We start from the raw sequence: 27542 nt of genomic DNA, 5'->3' as shown, positions 1-27542 counted from the left end.
TGATCTTGATTCTTGAGAGCTAGGGTTTGTTTTCTTGAGAGAGAATTACCTTTTGACTTTGGGGAAAAGTATGTAATGAAGGGCTTTACAAATTTTTAGGGCTTAAATCCCACATCTGGGTGGAATAAAATCATGGGAAAAGATTGTTTTAACCCTGGGTGCAACTTTAATTTTTCGTGAAATTTTCCCGATCTGAACCTCTGGCGCGACGCGCCATAACATGCCAAGCCACTACAAAATGACAACTGGAAAATTACATGGTGGAGTGACGCAGTATCGCATTGCCACTTTATTTATAAACTGGAAGTGCACTGTGATGCGGTGGAATCCCGTTGATACACTGAAAATTGACAATTGTGAACTGGGTCTATGGCGTGATGCACCAATATCGCGGAGCAATACTAAAAATTGACAATTTCTATTTTGACACACTCCGCGACACGCTACTGGCCTAATGACGATGTTTATTGACTGAAACTTAAAATCACCATAACTTCTTACCCGGTTGTCAGATTTAGGCGAATTTTATATCGTTGGAAAGCTAATTGAATTTACTACGCAATGACAGGCTCTAATCTAAAAATTACTAAGTATTCCAAAAAATTTATTTAGGATAACCCATGTACTGAAGGTTAATCTAGGCTAGGGAAATATGGGGTATTACAATTTGTTTGTGTCTTTTTTGTGGTTCGAGTTGGATTAGAGGAGTTACATTAAAGTGTAGTTTATTTTTAAAAATGGAACATTTAATATTGATTTGAGATTTCTATTAAAGGAAGCATACACATGAAAATTTTCTTAACAACGAGGGTAAATTTGACCCCAAAGTATGACATTGAGGGTAAATTTGACCCCAAAGTATGACGAACGGTGTATTTAACCAATTTTGTAAAGTAGAAGGGTAAATTTGACTCTTTTCCCTTACCTTTGTAGGTTAGTTTTGGTTACAATTTTTTTTTCAATTTTTTATTTTCTCACTGCTGTTTTTGGCAATTTCTTTATTTTTTATTTATTGAATTATTATTTTTTATTTGTTTATTATTTGCTAATTGTTTCTCCTTTGATAGTTTTATAAATTGTTATTATTAATGTTTCAACTAGTTAACTAATTTTAAATTTTAATGTGTTATTTAGCGATTTATTAATTTATTAGTTTATTACTGGTTGAATGTTATTAGTTTAGTAATTGTTATTAACTTTTTAATTGTTATTAATTGCTCGATTGGTATTGATCATCATTCTAGATTCGAAATCTTAACATGATAATTCTGAGATATATATCTCTAAAATTAAGAATGCTTTTGAAAATCTCTATACTCTAAAAAAAAATGGTGTGTGCAAGTAATCCCCTTGAATTGGATCTAACAAGCTCGGAAGAAAGAACTGAGGATTTCAAAAACTAGGTTCTCTTATTGAATAATAATGCACATCCAGTAAAAGTTGAAAAGAGAGAAGTAATAGTTGTACTCATCGAAGTCAAGAATTAGGCTGAGGAGACTTCAAAGGAACAGATGGACTTGTTAAGAGATATCAAAGATGAGTTGCATACTGAGCTTGACAGAAATATAGTGTTATTGAAAGAATTGAATAGAACAAGATATGAAGATAAAAGAGCACAATAAAACTTTACGTGTCTCAGTCCAATACAATCATCTCTACACTACCCTAAAAATACATGCATGACTAGTCTCAAAGTAACTTGAACAAAAATCAAGACAATAAAACACCGCCTCTCACCAAAAAGAGCAGATTTGGCAGGATCAAGTTGATATTGTTCAACCTATTCTCCTTCTAAAAGAAAGAGACTCAAGAATTCTTGGGTTTCTAAATTCAACAACTATCAGGTTGAAAGGGTCAAGGTAGGGAGAAATAGGAACAAGTGTACGTCTTAACATATGGTAATGAAGAGAGAGTTTGGGGCATATAAATGGAAAGAATCTCACTCGTAGAAAATAAAGATAACAAGATCAACTTTTGAACAGTGCCACCAAATTATAATTGTGAAATTGTTAGAACAATAATGATAATTGTACAAGAAATTTAAAATAAAACTTGCTTAGCTTAGAGGCACGAAATACACTTCTTGAAGATAGTTGGAGTCTCTCCCATGAGAAACGGAAGAATAAGTAACAACTCACTACTAAAAAAAGGGCCAAAAAATGACAAGAAAAATGACGAACTGTGTCGGTTTAAAAAACGACACTGTCTGTCGCTTTATTAGTTTAATTTTAATTTTTATTTCTTTTTTATTAAAATAGACGACCGTCGTCTTAATATCCGTCGCTTTTTTGCGGATTATTGTGCCAGCTAATTAACAAATAATTAATAAATTTTTTTTAATAAGTGTGATGGATAGCGCCGTTATTTATTCAAAACTAATAATAATAAATTTTTAAAAAAAGACACTGTCCGTCGATTTTTAAATTTAATTTTTATTTTTATTTATTTTTATTAAAATCGAAGGACAACGTCACTATAATTTTTTATTTTTAAAATATTAATTCTAGAAAAGCAGCGCTACCCGTCACAACATTTAATTATTTTTATTTTTTCTGTATTTTTACAAAAAGCGAGGGACAGTGTCACTTTTATTAAAAATAAATAAAAATTAACTTTATGATAAAAAGTGACGTTGTCTGTTGATTTTTAATTTTAATTTTTATTATTTTTATTTTTATTAAAATTGATGGATAACATCGCTATAAGATTTTATTTTTTGAAATATTAATTATATAAAAGCTACTATCCGTTGCTATTTTTAACTATTTTTATTTTTCTGTATTTATACAAAAAGTGACGGACACTGTCGCTTTTGTTAAAAAAAAAAAAAACTTTATGATAAAAATTGATGTTGTCCGTCGGTTTTTAAATTTAATTTTAAGTTTTATTTATTTTTATTAAAATTGCCGAACAACGTCGCTAAATTTTTTATTTTTAAAATATTAATTATAGAAAAGCCACGCTATGCGTCATAATTTTTAATTATTTTTTAATTTATTCATATTTTTTACAAAAAGCGATGGACAATGTCGCTTTTGTTAAAAATAAATAAAAATTAACCTTGTGAAAATGACATTGTCCGTCGATATTTGATATTTTTAATTTGCAACTAAATAAATAATTTTTATAGTTAAAAAATTTAAATGTATTCAATTATATATTGAATACATTGATATCATACGATCGATTGATCAGGTAATAATATAATGTTGTAGTTATAATATAATAATATAAGTTAAATTTAGCAATAATTCATCAAAGTATATATGAAATACGTTGTATTACGAGGTAATATACGTGTATATATATGTATATTTATATATACGTATCTCTCGTAAAGTGATTTACCTAGTAGTCAAAAGCTAGCTAACTGAATCTATCTATCTAAATATTTTGAACAATATGTTAACATCAAATGATCGAGGTAATAATATACTATTGAAGTTATAGTAATGAAACTAATTAACCGATACCTCATCAAATTAATACATTATATTACGATATATATAAATATATATATATATACATATATTTAATACCGTATTCAAAAATTAATTAACCAAAAATTATTTGTAGAATACGAAATGTATTGACATTATTATGCGATTGACATTATTAATTTTATTTACATAATTTTTTAATAATTAATTTGAAAATAATAATTTTATTTCTTTTTAATATTAATTTTATTTGTTACTATACTTATTGAATATCAACCTAATTCAATTCAATTTTTCCTAATTTATTTAAATTCTAGCCATTTGATACTCAATTTGTGTCAATTGAGTTCAATTGAACTCAATTGAAATCCTAATTCAATCTTTTTTAACCCAATTTCTAATCCCAATTTACCCATGTCCTCAATTTTAATCTCAATAGTTCGTCATATTTGATCAACGATCAATATTAAAATAATTTTTCTTGAAATTAGACTACTTCAGACTATTTTTCTTGATCGAGGGTCTATTAAAAACAACATATCTATCTTAGCGGTAAGGTCTGCGTACACTGTACCCTCTACAGACCCAATTTGTGGGACTAAATCGAGTTAGTTGTTGTATTCATTTTTTCGAAATCTCATAGACAAAACAATCAAAAGATGTCACCTTGATTAATTATTAATATTATTACATTTTGCCCAACTTGTTTCAAATTTATTATCGGTAATTTTTATGTAATATTTTTTATGTGAAATACGTAATGTATTTATAAGAATAGTAATATTTATTTATTTATTTATTATTATTATTATGAATTTATTATTATATTTAAATAGCAGTCTAAGTCGATTCAATTATCTTTTCAATTATATTTAAATTATAGCCAACCTTATATCTAATTGATGTCAATTTTAACCTATTTTTAAATTTAATTTGATTTATTTTTAAACAAATTTTCAATTCTCTTTTCAATTTTAATCACAGACGTCGATCTCATGAGATTGACGACTGAGATTAAATTTTTTTTTTTTCATATAAAAAGACACCCTAATACCAAAATCCTAAACACAATCACAAAATTTTACCCACACCCAAATACCACACTACCGCTGCTGACAACCAAATCGACTCCAAATTGCGCCGCCGCCGAAATCTAGACACCACCGTCTGCACCACGGCCATCGCTTCCGATAGCTGCCAAAAATTTCAGCATCGCCCTCCTCCATGTTTTCTTCTTTCTCTCTTAAGAAGTGTAGCGTACAAATTTCATCATTGCTTAGTTCGTGATTTGATTAGTTTGTCAAGTTTAATTTATACAATGTAAGGAGTTTTATGATGTTTTTTAACGATCTTGGTTTTATTGTGTTGAGAAACTCAAAGTCACTTTTATTTTTCTTGATAAACCCCATTTCTCCAACTTGAGTCTTTTTCTTATTTCTATAAGTAGTTGGGTACTGTTTTTTTCTAAATTTGCAATCCAAATAACTGAGAGAAACTTTCCAATTTTTAATATAACATGTTTAACTTTGCATTGAATAGTTGGATAAAACAAATCCACGACGTTATATCACCGCATTTTGCTTGTGCTTTCTCATTTTTCAACTACACATGCAAGAATGTCACCCTCTCAAGACCTGAAAGGCCTAATAATTATTCCATAAATACTGTTGCAAAATAGAATAAAGTGATACTTAAAAGAAATTAAAGGTGATAGAATTGTAATTTGTAGAATTGGATATCAGTACTTTCGATTGATAAAGATGTTTCAATTAATAGATATTATCTAACTTTCTATGTGGAAGAATATTGGAATTAGGAAGAACAATAGACTTTTTTAGATTATAATTGATCAAGGGTAGTTACTTGAGAAGTGACTTAGTGACTCGAAAATGGTTTAGTGTAGTTACTTGAAAGGTAAACTTGTATTTTGAAATTAGTAAAGTGTAATCACTTGAAAGTGTGAATTCATGACTTAAAATTGGTTTAGTGTTGTCACTTGAAATGTGAATTTATGACTTGAAAATGGTTAAGTCATTTGAGAAGTGAATTAGAGAGTTCAAAATAGTTAAATGTAGTGTTTTGAAATGTATACTAGTGACTACCAATTGATCAAGTGTGTAGTCACTTGAGAAGTGAATTAGTGACTTGAAAATAGTTTAGTGTAGTTCTTTGAAAGGTAAACTTGTGTTTTGAAATTAGCAAAGTGTAATCACTTGAAAGTGTGAATTCATGACTTGAAATTGGTTTGGTGTTGTCACATGAAATGTGAATTCATGACTTGAAAATAGTTAAGTTTAGTCACTTGAAATTTGAATTAGAGAGTTGAAAGTCACTTGAAATTTGAATTAGAGAGTTGAAAATATTAAGTGTAGTGTTTTAAAATGTGTACTAGTGACTTCAAATTGACCAAGTATAGTCATTTGAGAAGTGAATTAGTGACTCGAAAATAGTTTAGTGTAGTTACTTAAAAGGTAAACTTGTATTTTGAAATTAGTAAAGTGTAATCATTTGAAAATGTCAATTCATGACTTGAATTTGATTTAGTGTTGTCATTTGAAATGTGAATACATGACTTGAAAATGGTTTAGTGACTTAAGAAGTGAATTAGAGTTGAAAATGGTTAAGTGTAGTATTTTGAAATGTGTACTAGTGACTTCAAATTGATCAAGTGTAGTCACTTGAGAACTGAATTAGTGACTTGAAAATGGTTAAGTTTAGTCACTTGAGAAGTGAATTAGAGAGTTGAAAATGGTTAAGTGTAGTGTTTTGAAATGTGTACTTGTGACTTCAAATTGATCAAGTGTGTAGTCACTTGAAATGCGAATTAGAGGGTTGAAAATTGTTAAGTGTAGTGTTTCGAAATGTGTACTAGTGACTTCAAATTGATCAAGTGTAGTCACTTGAAATGTGAATTCATGGCTTGAAAATTGTTAAGTTTAGTCACTTGAGAAGTGAATTAGAAAGTTGAAAATAGTTAAGTGTAGTGTATTGAAATGTGTACTAGTGACTTCAAATTGATAAGGAATGACAAATACTTCTTGTTGTTTCATGTCGACTTCTTCATCTAGATCTTCATTCAGAAATTCAGTATTCAGATCCATATGATGAATTACAAGACCATGAATTGCTGCTAAATCAATTAAGAGATGAATAGAGGTCATCTGACCTACAGGTGAAAAGTATCAAAATAATCAATATCTTTCAAATGAGTAAAACCATTAGCTATCAAGCGGGCTTTATACTTACCTAAAGTACCATTGGATTTCATTTTCTTTCTAAAAATTCATCGGCAACTAATTGGTTTACGTACAAGAGGAAGATCTTATAATATCCATGTATTAGTAGACCAGATAGAATGTATTTCATCATTAATGGCTTCACGCCAAAAAGGAGCATCATGTGAAGACATAGCTTCAGCATAACTTTTAGGATCTTTTTCAACCAAATAAGCTTGAAATTCAGGTCCAAAGTCCTTTGTTTTGGCTTATCTTGAACTACGTCTTGGTTGACTTCTTCCATGGTCTAAACTCTTTTCCTTTTAAGACGAGAAATAAAAGAACTTGCATCTTGTTCAAAAGAATCTTTTTTCTTGGGAAATATAAGCTAAAAAAAGTTAGCATGTAAAGATTCAATAATTGTATGAGGACTTAAGGTCTTAAACTTTAAAAATCTGTAAGCCTTACTGATTTGTGAATAACCAATAAACGCACAATCTACTCCTCTATAGCTAATATTAGTTAAATATTGATCTGGTAATCGAACATGAGCCAAGCAACCTCATACTTTAAAATAATTTAGATTTGACTTTCGATTATTTTAAAGTTTATATAGAGATGCTTCATAATTTCTAGAAGTAATTCTATCCAAAATATGACATGTTGAAAGTAAGGCTTCAATCCACAGGTTTTCAGACATACCAGATCCATAAAGTATTGAATTAACCATTTCTATAAAAATTCTATTTTTTCTTTCTGCTACACCATTTTATTGTGGTGTATAGGACATGGTCAATTATTTTTCAATGCCTTCTTTTTGATAAAAATTAATAAAATATAAATTTAAGCACGCTCCACCTCTATTAGACCTAATTGATTTAACTTTCAAACTCAATTTATTTCAACCTCTGCTTTATATGTTTTGAAAGTCTCAAATGTTTAAACTTTTGGTTTAAGTTAAAAGACATAAGTATATCTTGAGTAGTCATCAATAAAAATGATAAAATACCTCTTTCCATGATGTGACAAATAATTCATCTCACAAATGTCAGTGTGGATTAATTGCAAAAGTGTAGAAGTCCTTTCAATTGTTTTAAAGGGTTTCTTTGTAATCTTGAATTTACTACAAGTAAGACACTTAGTCGTATGATTCTTTGTACAATCTTTGATTAATCCATTATCCACCATAAGTTGAATGGATCTAAAATTCACATGTCCAAGATGTTCATGCCATAAGTCTAGATACTCCACAAGATAAGTAGAAATATTTTCATATTCTATATTGAGTTTAAACATTACATTTGTAACATAGCTTTTCCCAACAAAGATTCCATTTTTAGATAAAATAAACTTGTCTGCCTCAAAAGTTAGTTTAAAACCATGCTTCGAAAGAAGCTTACCTGACACCAAGTTCTTTTAAATATCATGAACATGCAATACGCCCATCAATATAACTATCTTTTCGAAAGTAAATTTCAGTTCAACAGTTCATTTTCCCATAACTTTAGTAAAGGAGGAGTTTTCCATATATAAAATTTTATCATCCTCCACTAATTCATAAATCTTCAAAATAGTTTTGGTTACCTAATACGTGATGAGTTGCGCCAGTATCCATCCACCATTCCACTAGATCTTTCGCTACAAATGCTCTGTGACCACTGCCACAAAATCATCTTTTTAATTTTTATTTGCTTTTTCTGTCTTCTTCTCAGCTTTGAGAATTCTATAATCACGCGCATAGTGACCAACTTTTTGACAATGATAACGTTCACCAGATTTAACATTGACACCATTATGCTTGAAATTTGTAGTCTTCTTTGCCTTTGAAAAATTCTTATTTTTAGGTTTCTTCTTGGTTGGTTTTTCTTCAACCATATAAGCTTTCATGACTGCTTCCTTCAAAATAATATTGTCATGATATCGTGTCTCTTGTTCAATTTGCAAGGTTGCATCAATTATTCAAGAGTCAAATCTTCCTTTTTGTATAAGAGTTTGCTTGGATATTCTTTCTAAGATGGAGGAAGTTTTGATACAATAGCATCAATGTGGAAGTTTTCATCAAGAGAAATTCTAGATATAGTAATTTTATTAGCTATAAGTTGAAATTCTTGTACTTGTTCAGTGACTGACTTGTCATCAAATATTTTGAACTCCATATAATTTGAAATAAAAAATTTCTTAGAACTCTTCTCTTCTGCTAAATAAATAGCCTTAACAGTGTCTTATATCTCTTTATCAAATTTGCAATTAACACAATATTGATCATAATATTTGTTAAACATTCCTCCAAGAATATAATTCTTGCACAAATAATCATCATATTTTCACTTGGTAAGTTCTTCTTTAATCGAAGTAGCCTCGTCAGATGCTACCTTAGAACCATGAGCATTAGGAAAAAGTTCTTCAAGAACATAAGCCAACTTTAATTGTCTTAATAAGAATTCCATATTTCCAAGAAATCTAGGAAAGTCATTGCCATTAAATATTTCAAAATTAGAATTTGGAAAAGATGCAATACTATTTTATATTGATGTAGAAGCAATAGAGACAACTATCTTCAAATTGTTAGAACAATAATGATAATTGTACAAGAAATTCAAAATAAAAGTTTCATGGCTTTGAGGCATGATAATACACTTCTTGAAGATTGTTGGAGTCTCTATTACGAGCAAACAGAAGAATTAGTAATAACTCTATCTTCAAAATTCAACTAAGCCATAAGACAAGTAGCACTCAAGAATGTTTCTCTTCAATTCTTGAACTGGTGATCTCACCATTTGATCAATATCTCTCAAATGTTTTTGTTTCTCAAGGTGAAAGTATTTTTTGAGTGCTTGTATATTCAAACAAAAGAAACACTATTTATAAGATAAACGTTTCATATAAGAGAAAATTATTAATTAACAGTTAATAGGTTCATGAATATTTTAAAACAAAAGATAACTTTCTTTCAAGAACCTAAAACATAAAACTTAAAAGAAGAAATGAATTATCAAATTCACATTCATGTTCTTTGTAACTCAAAATCTTTTAACTGATGCATTTGTTTCAAAATTAATTGAAACTTTACTCAAAACTTTTAACTGATATTTTTTTTCAAAATTGATTGAAACACAATCTTTAATAATAATAGAAATAGGTTCTAAGATTCTTCAAAACTAAGAAAAAATGATTTTCTATTATTTGGGAACATATAAAGAAAAGTTAGTCCTTATAACTATAGGAGATTTAGTGATATAATTGTTCTATTAAGAATGATCAACCGCAAAACAGAAAGTCAAAGAACTTAGTCCTTATAACTATTAAGATATGTATTTCCATTTCTTATAGTTAAATTGAATAAGTTTGTCTGCACTGGTAAATCGGAAATCCGGGTCTCTAAAACATATTTCAACATCATCCTAACCAAATCATATATTATTAATATTATTGTCAAAACACTTGAATGCTTGACCACATCATACCTCAAAAAGATTAACTTCTTAAGACTCTTTCCCTATTTTTTTATAATGAGCTTAAGATTTCAAAAATTTTTATTGTTTCAAAAATTTCTTGCTTGTTAAAATTCCAAGTAAGATGAAAGATCTAGGAGGCAGTGATTCAATAGGAAAAAGAGGTGGACTTTGAAGAAGAAAGAAGCTCAGGGTTATGAGGAATGGATGATGATAAAAATTGAGGATATATTACTGTGAGATTTGTTTGGGAAAAATCAAAATGGAATAGTGGAAACTTGAAAAATTTGATTTTGAATATTTAGAAAGAGCTGAAAATATAACTAGAATTGATAGAGATTTGGTCCACTCAGTATCAGTCAAAAAGTTAATGTGAATGGATGAATTAAGACGTGCGATAATAAAGACCTTATCATTGATTCTCCTTTGGGAGGAGCAATAGTAGCAAAAAGAACCTAATGATAAAAAAAGACAAGGGAATAATTAAAAGATGTCAGTGCTTCTCTTGACAAGTTGTTTGGAACTATGGAGGGCGTGTTCAAACTTAACACAAATGGATCCTGCCTAGGAAATCCTAGTATGGGCGGGATTTGGGGGGAAGGGGGAGGGGGTATTAGTGAGGAATAACAATGGAGGTTGGATTATAGTTTTATCTAAGTTCTCCCTTTGGACTACCACAACTACATGGATTTAATGGCTCTCAGAGAAGGTCTGCAAATGGTAGAGGAGCATTATCTCATATCGAAAGAAATAAAGGTTGACTCTAATGATGTTATATCTATGCTATCAACAGGAAACCTACTCTATAACTCTATTATTGATGATTGCAGGTCAAGACTAAGAAGAATAGGAAATCCAGTGGTGTCACATTGCTATAGAGAACAAAGTGGAATTGCTGATGCTTTAGCAAAGTTGGGAGCTGTCTCTACGGTTTAACGGAAGGCTAACTTTTTAGAAGTTCCACCGCTTTGTGCACATCAGGCAGTATGGACAAAAATTGTAGGAACTTATTTTGTTATACAAATTAAGTACTGATCGCCTCAAAGTGGGGTTCAAAATTATTTTACTAAATCTCATCTAATCTTATCACGACCCGAGGCTACCCCATAGTAGTACCAACAGTGCTTACGACCATAAGTGACCACAATCTAAACTATGTGCTGGAACATGCTGAGAACACTGAATAAAATAATAATAAAGGACATGTACGAAAAACAACTGATAAAGCCATAAATTCTGAATACTAGAAATACAAATGAATCACAAGTTTGAAAAATTTGATAAGACTGATAAAGATGACTAACTATATAACTGACTATCTCAAAGCCTGTAAACGGACTCAGGAGTTTATGGGAAAGGCCCCCAACAAACTTCGGGTAACTGAAAATAAGAAATACTGAGATAACCAAATAATCATAACATGTTCTCGATAGACGAGTACTCACCACTACTGCTGCTGCATTACACTAAGTTGTCTAATTGTGGTTGAGAAATTAAATGTCCGAACCTATGATATAAGACATCATAGTGTAAAGAAGAGTATGCGGTCAGTACTATGAATTTACTATATATGAGATGCAGACAGGCTGAAATGCATGCATTAATATGTAAAATCTTAGAATGCAAGACTAAGTGTATATCTGTTATGTTACTGAGATAAATCAATTATTTAAAAGACTGAAATCTGTAAAACTAAATATTTGAAAGTCTGTACATTAGTCTAGCAAACCTGAACTGAAAATATACTAAATACTGTACTAAGATTGTGGGAGGTATCATCTAACCAACATGCCCCAATCTAAGCTAATTGAGGTCCAACCTATAACCTCAGTTGGAAAGGTATCAGTACCATGCCACGGGTACTAACACTGGCTATGTAGATCCACTAATCTGGAGTCCGAAAGGACCAGAGTGTCAAGCCTAAACTTATGGGTGATCCCTGAGAGAAAGTCAAGCTTAAACTGTCAGGTGACTCCTTATATCCCACACTGGCTACCTAGTTCTGGAATGCAGGGACTGTTACTAACGACTTTGCCTAATTGACGGGGAAACTGCCACGCCTGCATTCGCTTGGTGCTAAATCCTACTCCTAACTAAACTAACACTAGAACTGAACTGAACGAAGCTTAACTGAATAATTTTTACGTAATTAATTGTGCTCATCATGATCATAATAACTGAATAACTAGTAACACTCATGGTGTAACTGAAATCATTACTTGGAATTCTGAAAACATGTGAAACACGTAGGTATCGGGTGTTCATAACCCACCAGCACTGAATGGAGATAATAATACCATGTAAAATCTCTAAAACTATAGTAGGAGATCGTTGTTCAAAACCCAAAACTTAGGCATTTCTTCTGAACTTTAGCATGGGAATGGGTAAACCATGCGAGGAAAACATGATTACAAGACAAAAATCATGAATTAGGGATTTAACGTGAAGATTTCAACATTCAAAATATGTAATGGCTCATTCCAGTTGAAAATACTTGCAAACATAACTTGTAATTGAAATCAACATGAGCTTCATGGGGATAATTCAACTTGAACATGTAAAACCTCATGATTTAAAATAAAAAGGATTCTTGGACTCCATGGGTGAAAGGGGCCCATGGATGGACATCACATATACCTTAAGTTTTTTACTTGAAAGGAAAAATGCTATTCCTGATACTTCTTTGAAGGTTCTTGAACTTGGGGAACTTGAATTCTTGTTTTCTTGGGGAGAAAGGAATTTAATTTTTGTTCTTGGGGAAAAGGAATGGTTTTCTTGGGAGGATAATTAGAGAAGAAGGGCAAAGTTATTCCCTAACTGATGCCCAAGTTGAGTTATGAATGATTAGGTTGAGAGAGAAAGACCCAATTGCCCCTCAAGTATTTAAATTCAAAACTAGATGAATTAAGCTTATCGCGATGTGATTTTATAACAGTAGTTCATTTCCCTCACTGCATCGCGGTCTTCATGAAGATCAGAATAACATCGTGTCGTGGGCTTATCGCGATAATCCTCTGGTTAATGATCCATACATAACCCAAACCCCATCTGAAAAATCTAAAACTTCTATGAGATATGCTTTTTACATCCCTGAACATGAATTAACTCAAAAACCAACATCTCGGGGTTAAAAAGACCAAGTTAAAAATCATCCAAGTTTAAAATCCTTAAAAATGACTAAGTCCCCAACACTTAGTGAAAATTGCATGCCTTAAGCCCCTTATGCATGCAACTAGAAGCTGAACTAAGCTAAGAATAATATGGGGTATTACAATATCTCCATCTTAGGAACAACTGTCCTCGAATGAGACTAGTTAGAGTGAGAGTACTAAATTTAGTAACTTAGATCACATACTAAACATGCATAACAGGAAACATGATTACGTAACTGAGTCTGAAACATGATACATGAACTGAACTAATGTCGTAAATGCATGAAATAACAAGAGAATAGTTATATAGCTAGAACTGAGAAAGGTAAAAAGTAAATTTAAGGAAAATTATTATCTCATGCTGAGTATGAGTTTGCAGAGAAAAGATGAGGATACTTGGTACATATATCTACCTCTTCTTCCTAAGTAGTTCCCTCAACAGACTGATTCCCCCATAGAACTTTAACCAAGGGAACTTCTTTATTCCTTAGCCTACGAACCTAACGATCTAGGATCTCAACTGGGATTTCTTTGAAAGAAAGGTTATCCTAAATATCCATACTTTCTAATGTAACCATAACAACTGAATTACCAATACACTTATTCAATAGGGAAATGGGGAATACTAGATGAACGGATGCCTAATCTGTAGTCAAATATAGATCATAATCTACCTTCCCATAACGGTTGAAGATTCTATAAGGGCCAACATATTAAGGAATGATCTTTCCTTTCTTTCCAAATATCTTCACTCTTTTCATGGCTGAGATTTTCAAATAGACTAAATCACCAAACATCAAACTCATGGTCTCTTCTCCTCATTTCTGCATAAGATTTCTTATGACTTTGGGCTATCTTCAGCCTCTCTTTAATCAACTAAACTTTCTATATCACCTTAAACACTGAATCTAGCCCTATCAAAGTAGCTTCACCTGCCTCAAACTAACCAATAAGAGACCGATATCTCCTTTCATAGAAAGCCTTAAAGTGAGCCATTCTAATACAAGAGTGATAATTATTATTGTAAGCGAACTCAATCAAAGGTAAGTGGTCATCGCAACTACCTTTAAAATCAATAACACATGCTCTTAACATGTCCTCTAAGGTTTGAGTGGTCCTCTCTGCCTGACCATCTATCTGAGGATGAAATGTTGTACTAAGATGAACTTAGGTACCAAAACCCTTTTGAAAAGCTTTCTAAAATTGAGAGGCAAACTGGGTACCCCTATCTGATATGATGGACAACGAAATCCCATGAAACTTAAACAACTCCCTAATATAAAGTCTGGCATAATCCTCAGCTGAGTACAAAGTATGAACTATTAAGAAATGAGCTGATTTGGTCGTTCTGTCAAGAATAACCCAAATCAAATCATACTAATGATGCGTATAAGGCAAACCCATCACAAAAATCCATCTCCACCACCGCCTATTTCCAAGTGGGAATGATGAACTCTTGCAATGCACCACTAGGCATCTGGTGTTCAATCTTTACCAGCTGACAATTAGAATACTTAGCTATAAAATCTATAATATCTCTCTTTATACCACTCTACCAATAGACATCCTGCAAATTACGATACATCTTAGTGGCTTCTGGGTGTATAAAGTTAAGTGCACTATGTGATTCTGATAAGATCCACTGCCTTAACCCATCAACACCTAAAATACATAACCTGCCTTGGCAATGCAATGCACCATCTCCCCATTTGGAGAAAACCTCTACTTTTTGATCTCTAACTGATTCTTTTAGCTTAAATAGAATGGGATCCCTCCTTGCTTTTCCTTCATTTCGGTAACCAATGAAGATTCTAAACCATTCTGAACCTATACACTGCCTTCAGCTGAGTCAACTAATTGAACACGTAATCTAGCAAGCTGATGAACCTCCTGGACTAACTTTTTCTTATCTTCCTCAACATGAGCTACACTACCCATAGATAATCTACTAAGGGTATCTGCATCTACATTGACCTTGCCCGGATAATACCACATACTCATATCATAATCATTCAACAACTCAAGCCACCTTCTTTGTGATGATTCAAATATTTCTGCAAGAACATATACTGTAAACTTTTTTGAGCTATGAACTCTTCAACATGAACCCCATAAAGATAATGCCTCCAAATTTTCAAGGCAAAAACAACAACTCCCAACTCAAGATCATGGGTAGGATAATTCTTTTCATGGTGTTTAAGCTATCTAGAGGCATAGGCTATGATCTTACCTCTCTACATCAATACACAACCAAGACCAACTCTAGAAGCATTATATTGACGTAAAAACCCATCTTAGCCATCTAGCAAAGTGAATACTGGGGATGAAGTGAGTCAAGTCTTCAACTCCTTGAAACTCTTCTCATATAAATTTGACAATTGAAATTTGACTTTTTTCTAAGTCAATTGAGATATGGGGATGCAATAGAAGAGAACCCTTTAACAAACCATCTGTAATAGCTAGCCAAACCAAAGAAACTCCTAATATATTATGAAGAGATGGGTCTAGGCCAGTTTTTGACTACTTTGGTCTTTTGAGGGTCAACACAAATGCCATCACCAAAAATAATATGGGTAAGGAAAGCTACTAATCTTAGCCAAAACCCACACTTACTAAACTTGGAGAATAACTAATAAGTTCTAAGGGTCTGCAACATAATTCTCGAATGGTTTGCATGATCATTTTCACTACAAAAATATACAAGGATATCGCCAATGAAGACTATGATGAACATGTCCAAGTACAACTTGAACACTCTGTTCATCAAGTCCATGAAAGCTGCAGGGGCATTCGTTAGTCCAAAAAACATAACTAGAAATTCAAAGTGACCATACCGAGTTTTGAAGGTTGTCTTTAGAATATCACATTCTCTGACTCTAAGCTGATGATAGCTGGATCTGAGGTCTATCCTAGTGAAATAACTAGCACCCTGAAGTTGGTCGAATAAGTCATCAATCTTGCAAAGTGGATATTTATTCTTGATGGTGACTTTGTTCAACTGATGATAATTGATGCACATTCTGAGAGAACCTTTTTTCTTTCGCACAAAAAGGAGTGGTTCTCCCTATAGCGAAACACTCAGTGTGATGAAACCCTTGTCTAACAGATATTTCAATTTTTATTTCAACTCCTTAAGCTAAGATAGAGCCATTCTTTAAGGTGGAATAGACGTAGGATAGGTATCTAGAAGGAGACCTATACCTAGCTGGTGCTGCTAAAGAAGTATTATGGTCATGTTGGCGATCATTTCTGCCATCTGCGCCACCATCGTATAATTTTGGATCCTGTGGCTTATCTTACCATATCCAAAATATACATCACTAACAACCTTACACATGTCCTGAGGATTCCCACCGCACTTTCCACAAATCAGATTAATAAGACCACTGGTCATACTACCTTGGGACTTAGAGCCTGTAGATCTATCCCAACTGTCATTCCTGATCTTTAGCAATGGTGCACTAGCTGAAAATAGAGTTGGGGCTAAGAACTTCTGATGAAACTAAGAACAGTTTCCACCCTCTGACCTCAGTTTCCACCCTTGGATGGGGAAATAATTCACTAGTTATTCTGAGCGGCTACTGAATAGGATAAGGTAGTAAAAACAACTATGAGCTCGACGTGAGAGACATTCTCATTTAGGGGATCTTCCTAAATAGCTCGATGGGGTCACCACGATAAACGACATATTGTGTTGAGTTTGAATTGACTCACTAGAATTTGCACTGAATGCTGGGGAAAATATTCTTCAACGTGACGGGCGACATAATGCATCGAGATCACATTGACCCACTATTTTCGTCACCCAAACATGCTTCAAATGAGGTCTGAAAAATCCTTAACTCACCCAAAGTGACCTATTGACACATCTGATCATAACTCAATCTAAGGATTAATATTTAAAGGTCATAAGGGTCATAAAATAAGGTCACCAAATTATGAAGGCTAAAATAATTCTAAGTGTAAACACTTAGTTAAAATTTCAAAGTCTGGGACTTACTTTCATACTTAAAGGGTTGAGTTAAGCTAGGATTTTTTAGGGTCTTACAATATTTTCCCCCTGGGAATATTCATCCTCGAATGAGATTGACTAAACCGAGGATACTACTAGGCTAAGTCTACAAACTGAACATTCACTACTGAAGCATGATTACATGACTGAAACTACTAATAAGTTGAGTTTTCTTACTGATCATGCATATCTGATGCATGAGTACATAGTTGGACTTATTTGTGAATGCATGAATATCATGAAGATGATATGCAGTGGTAATGAAAACCAAGTTTATAACTATAATTGAACATGGAACTGAGTAAATCAAAGGAAGGCTGTTACCTCAAGTTGTGTTTAAGTTCTCGGAGAAGAGGTGAGGATACTTGGTCTGCATATCTGCTTCTACTTCCCAAGTAGCTCCCTCAATAAATAGATTTTCCCAAAGAATTTTGACCATGGAAACTTCTTTGTTCCTCAGTCTGCAAATCTAACAATCAATGATTTGGATTGAAACCTCTTTAAAAGAGAGATTATTCTGAATATTTATGCCCTCTAAGGGAACTATGACTTATGGGTCACCAATGCATTTATGTAGCAAGGAGACGTAGAATACTGGGTGTAGTGAAGCTAGATCTGAAGGCAACTCAAGCTCATAAGCTGCCTTTCCAAAACAATTGAGAGTTCTATAAGGACCGACATATCGGAGACTGAGCTTCCCCTTCTCGCTAAACCTCTTTACTCCCTTTATGGGTGAAATTTTTAAGTACATAAAATCACCAACTTCAAACCAACCAATTGGAGATCTACATCTCCTCCCATAGAGAGCCTTAAATAGAGCCATCTTCATACCAGGTGTGAACTGGTATGAAATGAGCTGATTTGGTCATTCTATCCACAATAACCCAAATCGAATCATGTTGATGACGAGTACGAGGAAAACCCATCACAAAGTCTATGTTCACTTCTTCCCACTTCCATCTGGGAATACTGAACTCCCGCATGGACCCACTAGGCTTTTGGTGGTCAATCTTAACCTATTGACACATAGAGCACCTAGCTACAAACTCTGTGATATCCCTCTTCTTCCCACTCTACCAATAGATTTCCCGCGAATCGCGGTACATCTTAGTGGACCTTGGATGAATAGCGTAACTCACACCATTTGCTTATGCAAGAATTCATTGCCTCAAGTCATCTACACCTTGTACATATAGCGAACCCTAGCAACACAACAAACCATCTCTCCCTTGGGAGAAAACCTCTTCTTTCTGATCTCTAATTAAATACTTTAAATTAACTAGACTAGGATCTCTATCTTGCTTTTCCTTCACCTCAAAAATTAGAGATAATTCTTAACTATTCTGCATCCACACACTACCCTCTGCTGAATCGACTAAGCGGATACCTAGTCGGGCAAGCTGATGAGCTTCCTGGACAAACTTTTTCATACCATTCTTAATTTGAGAATCACTACCCATAGACAACCTACTGAGACCATCTTCCACTTTATTGTCCTTGCCCATATGGTACAAAAAACTTATATATAATCTTTTAGCAATTCTAACCACCTTCTCTGATGTAAATTCAAATCTTTCTAAGAAAATACATAGAGTAAGCTTTTATGATCTGTGAACACATCAACATGCACCCCATACAAATAATTCCTCCAAATCTTTAAGGCAAACACTTTAGCTGGTAACTTAAGATCATGGGCGTTGCTATGTAAGAGGTTACAAAAGACAAAGAAAATCCTGGATCTAATAATGCAGAAACATGTAAATGGAAGATCTGTAATGTACCAGTGACAACATCAGCAGAATTTTCCTAATCTTGTCAAGACTGAAGTGCATAGAGCCTGTTTGTGTGTTGCACACTGTTGGCACTGGAAGCGACACCCTGCTGATTCGGGCGATCGGTCTGAGCTGAAGAACTACTGTACTAAACCTGAGAGCTCGACTGAGGACAATCTTTAATCCTATGGCTTGGCTTCCCACTCCCAAAACAAATATCACTACCAGCCCTACAGACACCCTGATGGTTTTTGCCATATTTCTAACAAAGGGGATTTGTTCGAGCATTGCTGACACTACCTTGAGATTTGGAGGCTGGCGCCATATCTTTGTTATCACTTTTGAACTTAGGGACTGGAGTGCTAGCTAAGGACAGAGCTGGAACCAAAGATTTTGCACAAAATTAGGAATGATTACCGCCCTCTAACTTAGGTTGAGTGAAATTAAAGCTACCTATTCTAGCTCTCTTGTTTTCTCTCTCTTTCTCCTTAATATTAGCCTCCTCTATCTACTGATCATGAACCATGAGACTGGATATAGCCATCTCTTTAATTAACATTCCAGTCCTGCACTCCTTGACCACACTCTCTAACACCCCAGACATAAACTTGCTCATTATGGACCTACTGTCTGCTACTACATGGGGAGCATACCTAGATAACTGAGTAAACTTGACGGAATACTCTTTCACACTCATGTTACCTTGCCTAAGATTGATGAACTCTAATATCTTAGCTTTTCTCAGCTCTTCCCACTCAATGGGTTGTGCATCTCTGCCACTGTCTACCTTCCACTGCTTAAACCACGTATGAGCTATATCTTGTACCTGATAGGCAGTTAACTTAGAGCTCTCACTAGAAGTCACTTCCATAATATCTGTGACTTTTTGAACCTAATCGAGGAACTCCTGTGGATTCTCTTCAGACTTAGATCCTAAAAATAGGGGAGGATTCATTCGAGTGAAGTCCCGAATCCTGGCTATAGGAGTATTGGCCATTGGGTTGGCCTAAACAGCAGCTGGCCATTCATTCTGAGCTACTACCAAATGAGCTAGAGTGGTGAATGCAGCTCTAAATTCTACATGGGAGACATGTTTGTCCAGGGGATCTGCCTGAACGGGCTAAGGTGTTGACTGATTTCCTGTTCTTCTTCCATTGTTCTTTTTGGAAGGCATGTTATTTAAAAGAATGGAAGAAAAGAATTAGACTGAGAGTTTATCTTGAGATCATGTTCACTCTGACGACATGAATATTAAAAAAAGGGAAACCTTTCCTAAAACGCATCATAGACGCTTGTCCATAAGTGTGGCGCGCTATACACCCATGCGCAAGACTCTACTAGATGCGGCATTCATACTCCCTAGGACTCTGTTGAACCTTAGGATTTGATACAAAGTTTGTAAGACCCCAAGTCTGTACCCCAGATACCACATAGTGCTTTTAACCACGTAGGACCACAAGCTAACCTGCGATTGGTACCTGCTATGAGCACTGAATAATAATAAAAAAATAATGAGGAAAATAGACTAAAATTCCATAAGATTCATTATTTGAATACTAATAAAGAATAACAACTATAACACTATCTGAAAACTGAGTACTATCTGAACTAGTCTAGTCTGAAAAAGCCTTTAAACTAAACTGTCTGAATGCGGAGTTGATGGGACAAGCCCCCAACTAACTCAGACTACTGAAATACTAAAGCTACTAAAATACTGAAATAAAAAGATATCTTTGATAGATGAGGACTCACTACTGAATCTGCTACTGCTATATGAGTCTATCTAAGTGCGGTCAGGAACCTGAGTGTCCCAACCTATGATATGAGACATCATAGTCCAAAGAGAAAGTATGCGTCAGTACATGGAATGTACTAGTATACTAAATGAGGTAAGGCTGAATGCAGGGGTTCATATGCATGAACACTAACTAACTAAATGATATAGAGTAACTGAATAAGAATACATGGATAATTGAGACTACTGTAAAATATTGAGTATACAATACTATGCATATACATCTATATTGTATCGGAGCTTTTACTGAAGCTGAGTATTGATTTCTGATACTAAGTAACTGATATCTAAGATTATTGATAACTAAATTAGTGATACTGAGAGACTATGTATAACAGTACGATTCTGTAGAATTGAACTGAGTTCTATACTGAGACTAAAACTAAAACTATGGGAGGTAATCATTTAACCAACATGCCCCAAATGAGATAACTGGGGTCCAACCTGTAACCCCAGTTGGAAGGGTGTCAGTATCTAGCCACAGGTAAAGACAACTGAAGAGAAACCCTCATTTAGCAGGTGCCCTAAATGAGAATGGTGGTACCCTCAACTGGCAGGTAGAAACACCTTATCAACCCTCAATTGAAAGGTTGATATCTCAACCTACGCTATCTACATAGTTCTGAAACACAAGGACTGCTTTTAAGGATCACACCTTCTACTGGCAGGTGATCCACCATCCTTGGGTTCACTCGGTGCTGAATCCTACTCCCAACTAAATAGACACTGAACTGATCACTAGACTGTACTAGGCTTGACTTAACTGTTACTGATTGTGCTGTCCAACTGAACTGGACTCAGTTCACTGAGTTTTATTATGTTGTTGAATACACTGAGTTCTATAACTGATTGAGTACTACTGTACGTGACATCACTGAGACTATTTTGTAACTACTGTAGCTCTATGTAAACAACTAGATTTTTGGGTATTGAATATCCCCAGGACTCGATGGCATTGAAAATAAAACATAGCATGATACTAAAAGCATAACAATACTTGCTTGTTGACACTGGACTCATTTGGACATTTTGTCAAACACTGGATATACATGAACTTTTGCATGAGTGGGATCACATAATGACATGTCATGGTTTCACTATCCAATACACATAGACATTTTATCAAACACTTAGGGAGCATGAGTATTTCACATATTAATAGTCAACACATAAATATCATGGATGCAACAATCTATTGAAAATTCAAGGGTTTATCATGATAATCACATATTAATCACACATGCTATTTAATTTCATGAAACTTGCATTTTAATTGTTGATTGAAACCCAATTAACAGCATGAACATGATTATAATCAATTTCATGCATGGAAATGATAAATCAATAAACTTTTATGTTTAAGGTTTCTTGGACACCATGGGTGAAAGGAAATTCAAGGAGGAACACCTAACATACCTTGAAAATCAAATTCTTAAAGATTGATGGTGTGTTCTTGAAGGTTGAATTTGAATTTGGAAGCACTAGGGTTTGTTCTGGAGAAAATTTGAGAGGGAATGAGTGATTTAGCATTTAGAGTAGGTTAATCTTGTGTTTTTAGGGCTGATTAAGGATGGGGAAATAACCAAAATACCCCTTTTTACGCAGAGTTTTAATGACTGAAAATATGCTCAGCGGTGCGTAGACCAATGCACCGCATCGATGGGTTCAACGCTATAACGACGGCCGCATCGAATTCGCATTGGCTCACTGGAATTTTCACTGAATGCGGGGAAAAATTATCCATCGACGTGACGCATTGAGATTGCATTGACCTACTATTTTGGTCACCCAAACAAGCTTCAAAGGAGATTCGAAAAAATTTGAAACTCACCCGAAGTGACTGATTGATACAACTGATCATGACTCAATCCAAGGATCGATATTTTAAGGTCATTAGGGTCATAAAATAAGATCGCCAAATTATGAAGGCTAAAATAATTCTAAGTATAAACACTTAGCTGAAATTTCTAAGTCTAGGACTTCCTTTCATGCTCTAAAGGGCTGAGTAAGCTAGGATTTTGCAGAGTCTTACAGTAAGATTTCAGCATTTAAGCTTAGGGAATTCAAGACATTTCCCACCCCAAAACCCTTGAGAACCATGACTTATAACATTATTTGTGTCAGAAACCGATTTCCGAGTCATGATGGCACCTACCACATCCCACTGGTAGGTAATCCAATACTGTAACTCGAAGCTAATGCAATAGGTTGCCTTGTTAGGAACATCCAACATGGAACCTATATGTGAACACAATAAAAAAAATAACATTCCACAACTAAAGACAACCGATGTTCAAATACCAATCCCAAGACCTGATAGTATTAGTAAGAGCGTGTAGACTTAACAATAGAATTTACAACTCAAAGAAAAGATGTCTTCAATAATCTCATACATTTGTCTCGATAACAAAACACAAATAAAGATAGAGGGGAAAGAGAGAAACTCTAACTCTAAGAGCTCACCTTGTCTTCGAATGATCTACGCGGTATGAATCCAACTCAACAACAACAACTAGAACCTGGGTCTGCACCAAAAAGGTGAAAAAGTGTAATATGAGTACTAAAACACGGGTACTCTGGAGACATCTTCGGCCGACTCAACTAAATTGTAATATAAAGATGATATAAAGTAAGACAATAACTTAAAGTCAAGGTGTAGGATCGAACATGAATCTTCTCCAACATCACTGTAACAATATCTATACTACTAAGGCAATAACACGATATACTATATCAATAGACTTCATAATTGTCATATCAAATAAGCAACATTTTAGAAGCGTAAAATTACATACCCAATATCAATTATGCCATTTCATATTAAAAACATACACATCACTAAAGTATAAAACACAAGAATTACCATGACATCCCATACCGCCGGGAAGTACACGCAAAAGAACACAACCAAGAACTAGTCATGGCATCCCATACCACCAGAGAGTACACAAAAAGAATACAGTACAAAAAACTTATCATGACATCCCATACCACTAGAGGGTACACCAAAAATATCAACCATTAATACAATAAAGCAAAACTACTCCACACTTGCCAGAGCCGCGGGTAGCAGAACTCTGCCATGGCTTGTTATCGAGAGCCACATCTAATATCCAAACCATAATTTAATAACAACAAAAACAATATTGTTGTAGCATAGTTATATAGTTATTAAATCTCTAGTTCATTGATAAACTCCATGTTTTAGTCTATAGAAGTTAACCTCCATTTCCATAAGACATTAGACTAAAAGTCTTATAGTTACTAGTCATCAATTAAGGAACGACTATAAGTTACCCATACTATTCATTATTCATCTATCCCAAGGCCATTTTCTAAATAGCATTTCCAAGGTATAAGTCACTAAATAAACCACCTCAACATCACATAATAGAAGACGACTTAATGATTTATCATGCTAAGTCTATTATCATTAAGCATAATACAACTTTAAGGAATACTTTCCATATTTTAAGCAAGTAAGGTTCACTAACTAGTTTACTAGACTTATAGTATTGAACTCATAGACGTTTAGTAGAAACCACTCGTTATTACCTAAGCCACTTTACTAGGTGAAATTCCATAATAGTAACCATTAGTTCAAGTCAAGTAGATTTACTAGGTGAGCCATTGGTTCCATATAAGAATACAAATGCCAATTATCCTTAACCCAATACTAGGCACAATTTACCTCCCATTATATAATAGAGTCAACAAGGATCACGTCTCTTATTTAGTGAATAAATGAAAGGAATGAATAACAATTAATTTACATCAAGGAAGTCATCATGTCCCAATCACACAAGTGGTTTGTCCCCACACGGCCTAACCTCACAAATATTCATACATTTATGTAAATTTTCCCCACACGGCATCATAAACTCTTTACCTCTTCCGGATCCACCGGGCATTATCATAACATCAACATATCCTCTCGGTTCACCGACTATCATTATAACATCAACATATCCTATGAATTCATCGGGTATCATCACAACTTCAACATATCCTTCAAATTCACCGGGTATCATCATAACATCAACATATCCTTCGAATTCACTGGGTATCATCATTACATTAATATTTCGCAAGGCAACAACATATACTCACATTCACAGACACGTCCATGAACACATATAATTTCATAATAGTGGATTAATAAGGATGCAAGATAATATTTACCATTCTACCTTGCTATTAATAATCTCAACATAAAATAAGTGTAAGCATGAGCATGAGTATTCATATGATATATATATATATATATATATATATATATATATATAAACATAACCACCACTCTTCCAATCTATATCATGACCAGAAGGTAATCAATCAAGTATATCATTATCCAACCATTGACCACATATATAATTCGAAAACCGAGTTTAACCATCAATATCTTAACAAAGTAACTTAGACATTTATGAAGTATCTAGGTCTTTGAGGGATTCCACAGTTCAAGCTTAAGGCGGGTCAAGTCCCACTCCTAAATCCCAAGAATTCCAACATTTACTATTACAAGACTAACTTCTACCCAAAATTAGGCTAAGTTATCTAAAACACACCATAAGGGCTTATCAATCCTTACTAAGCCTATAGGGGAAATCTTCTTCAACTATACTTTCTAAATTAACCCAATCACCGAGGTAATTTCCTATCAAGCAATTTATATGTCAACATACCCTTAAGGTTAGTGAACAACGTCATCATCATCTATTAGAGAAACTAACGTATTCTCATACTAGTCATGAGATTACAAGTAGGACTATCCAAGGTTCTAAGCTAGAGGTTAATCATCACACTTTCCAAGTTTAATAGCCTATAATAAACAACTAACCACAAGTCTCATCATTTAATCAATTATCGTCTAAAACCCCACCCAATCTTGCAAGATATCAACAATTCAACTATAATCAATCTCAATCAAGTCTACAAGTAAACCTAAGCTACCTAAAGTCCACGAAACTCACAAACCAATGAGTTTTTTCTTTCCTTATTTTTAAGATTTCTATTCCACAAGCCAAGCTATCACAACACAATCTAAGAATTACAATAAGAATAACCTTACCCAATATGGCACTATTGTACCATGGGTTCCTTAGCGGCCTCTTCCTCAAAAGGCAGGATTGAAGGCAAATGAGTAGACCGATATGTAATCACATAGTTTTCCACATTCTGGATGTGTTGGCGAGATCGGATTTCACATTTAGGGTCGATTACTAAAGTTTTTGCTTAGTGGTCAATTAGGACTAATGAAGACTTCAAATTGGGAAAGTGTTCTAAAACTAAACCAATCATCAGGTAACTAAACTATCGATTCCTACAAGTCACTAATGACTTGGAACAACTATGGAATAGCTCTATTAGCGGAAATAAGCAAGAATACGAACAATGACCTAAAGGGTCATTACAATATCCACTAATAAGGAACTTTTATCCCCAAAAGTTAAAGAAAAGAAATTACTTAAAGTCTCAAACAACTGAGGATACTGGGCCCACATCTCACTCTCGATCTCCCAAGTAGCCTCTTCAATTGGGTGATACCTTCACTGAAACTTGACAACCGAAATCTCTATAGTATGTAGTCGCCTCACATCACTAGCCAAAACAAGCACGAGCTCCTCCACAAAAGTCAAGTGATCATCCAACTGGACCAAATACCATCTACACACATGAGACGGATTAGGAATATATTTCTACAACATGAAGACATGGAAAACTAGATGTACAACAGCAATGTATGGAGGTAAATCCAACTCATAGGCCACATTGCCAACTACTCAGAGAATTTTAAAAGGACCAATATAGCGAGGGCTAAGATTACCATTCCTTTTGAATCTCATAACACCTCTCCTAGGTGAAACACGAAGGAACACATAATCACTAACTCTAAATCTGAAGGCACAGAGTCTACGATTGGTATAGAGACCTTCTGCTTACTTTGGGCCACTCTCAGCCTATCCTGAATCACCCTAATTTAATCTAATGAGTGTCTTAAAGCAAATTTGTACCAAAGGGTCTAACTTCAGAGGTCTTAAACCATCCTATAGAAGAACGGTACCACCTACCATAGAAAGCCTCATAAGGTGCCATCTCAATACTCGAATAATAATTGTTATTGTAGGAGAACTTTGTCAATACTATGTGCTGGGCCCATTGACCTCTAAAGTCCATTACAAAATCTCAGAGCATATCCCTAAGTATCTGAATAGTCTTCTCAGACTAACCATCCATCTTTGAATGAAAAGTTATACCCAAATCCACTCGAGTGCCCAACTCTTCCTGAAATGCCCTCCAAAACATCAAAGTAAACATAGAACCACGATTTAATGTAATAGACACAGGGACCCTTGCAAATAAACTATCTCCCAAACATAAATCTGGGCAAGTCTCTCAGCACTAAAGGTTATCTGAATAGGAATGAAATATGCCAACTTGGTCAAATGATCCGCAATAACCCAAATACCATCATGACCTCGGGAAGTATGAGGCAAACCACTAATGAAGTCCATATTGATTCTTTACTATTTCCACTTGGGAATGGTCAATCTTTGAGTCAATTAACCTGGACACTGATGTTCGACCTTAACCTACAGATAACATAGGGAATAAGCTACAAAGTCTTCTACATCCCTTTTCATAGTGTCCTACTAATACAACTTCCTTAAATCTCTATACATCTTGGTTGTACTGGGATGAAT

This window comes from Capsicum annuum, chromosome 5 (genome assembly GCF_002878395.1).
Source record: "Capsicum annuum cultivar UCD-10X-F1 chromosome 5, UCD10Xv1.1, whole genome shotgun sequence".
In the NCBI taxonomy this organism is placed as follows: domain Eukaryota; kingdom Viridiplantae; phylum Streptophyta; class Magnoliopsida; order Solanales; family Solanaceae; genus Capsicum; species Capsicum annuum.
This window is presented reverse-complemented; position numbering follows the sequence as displayed.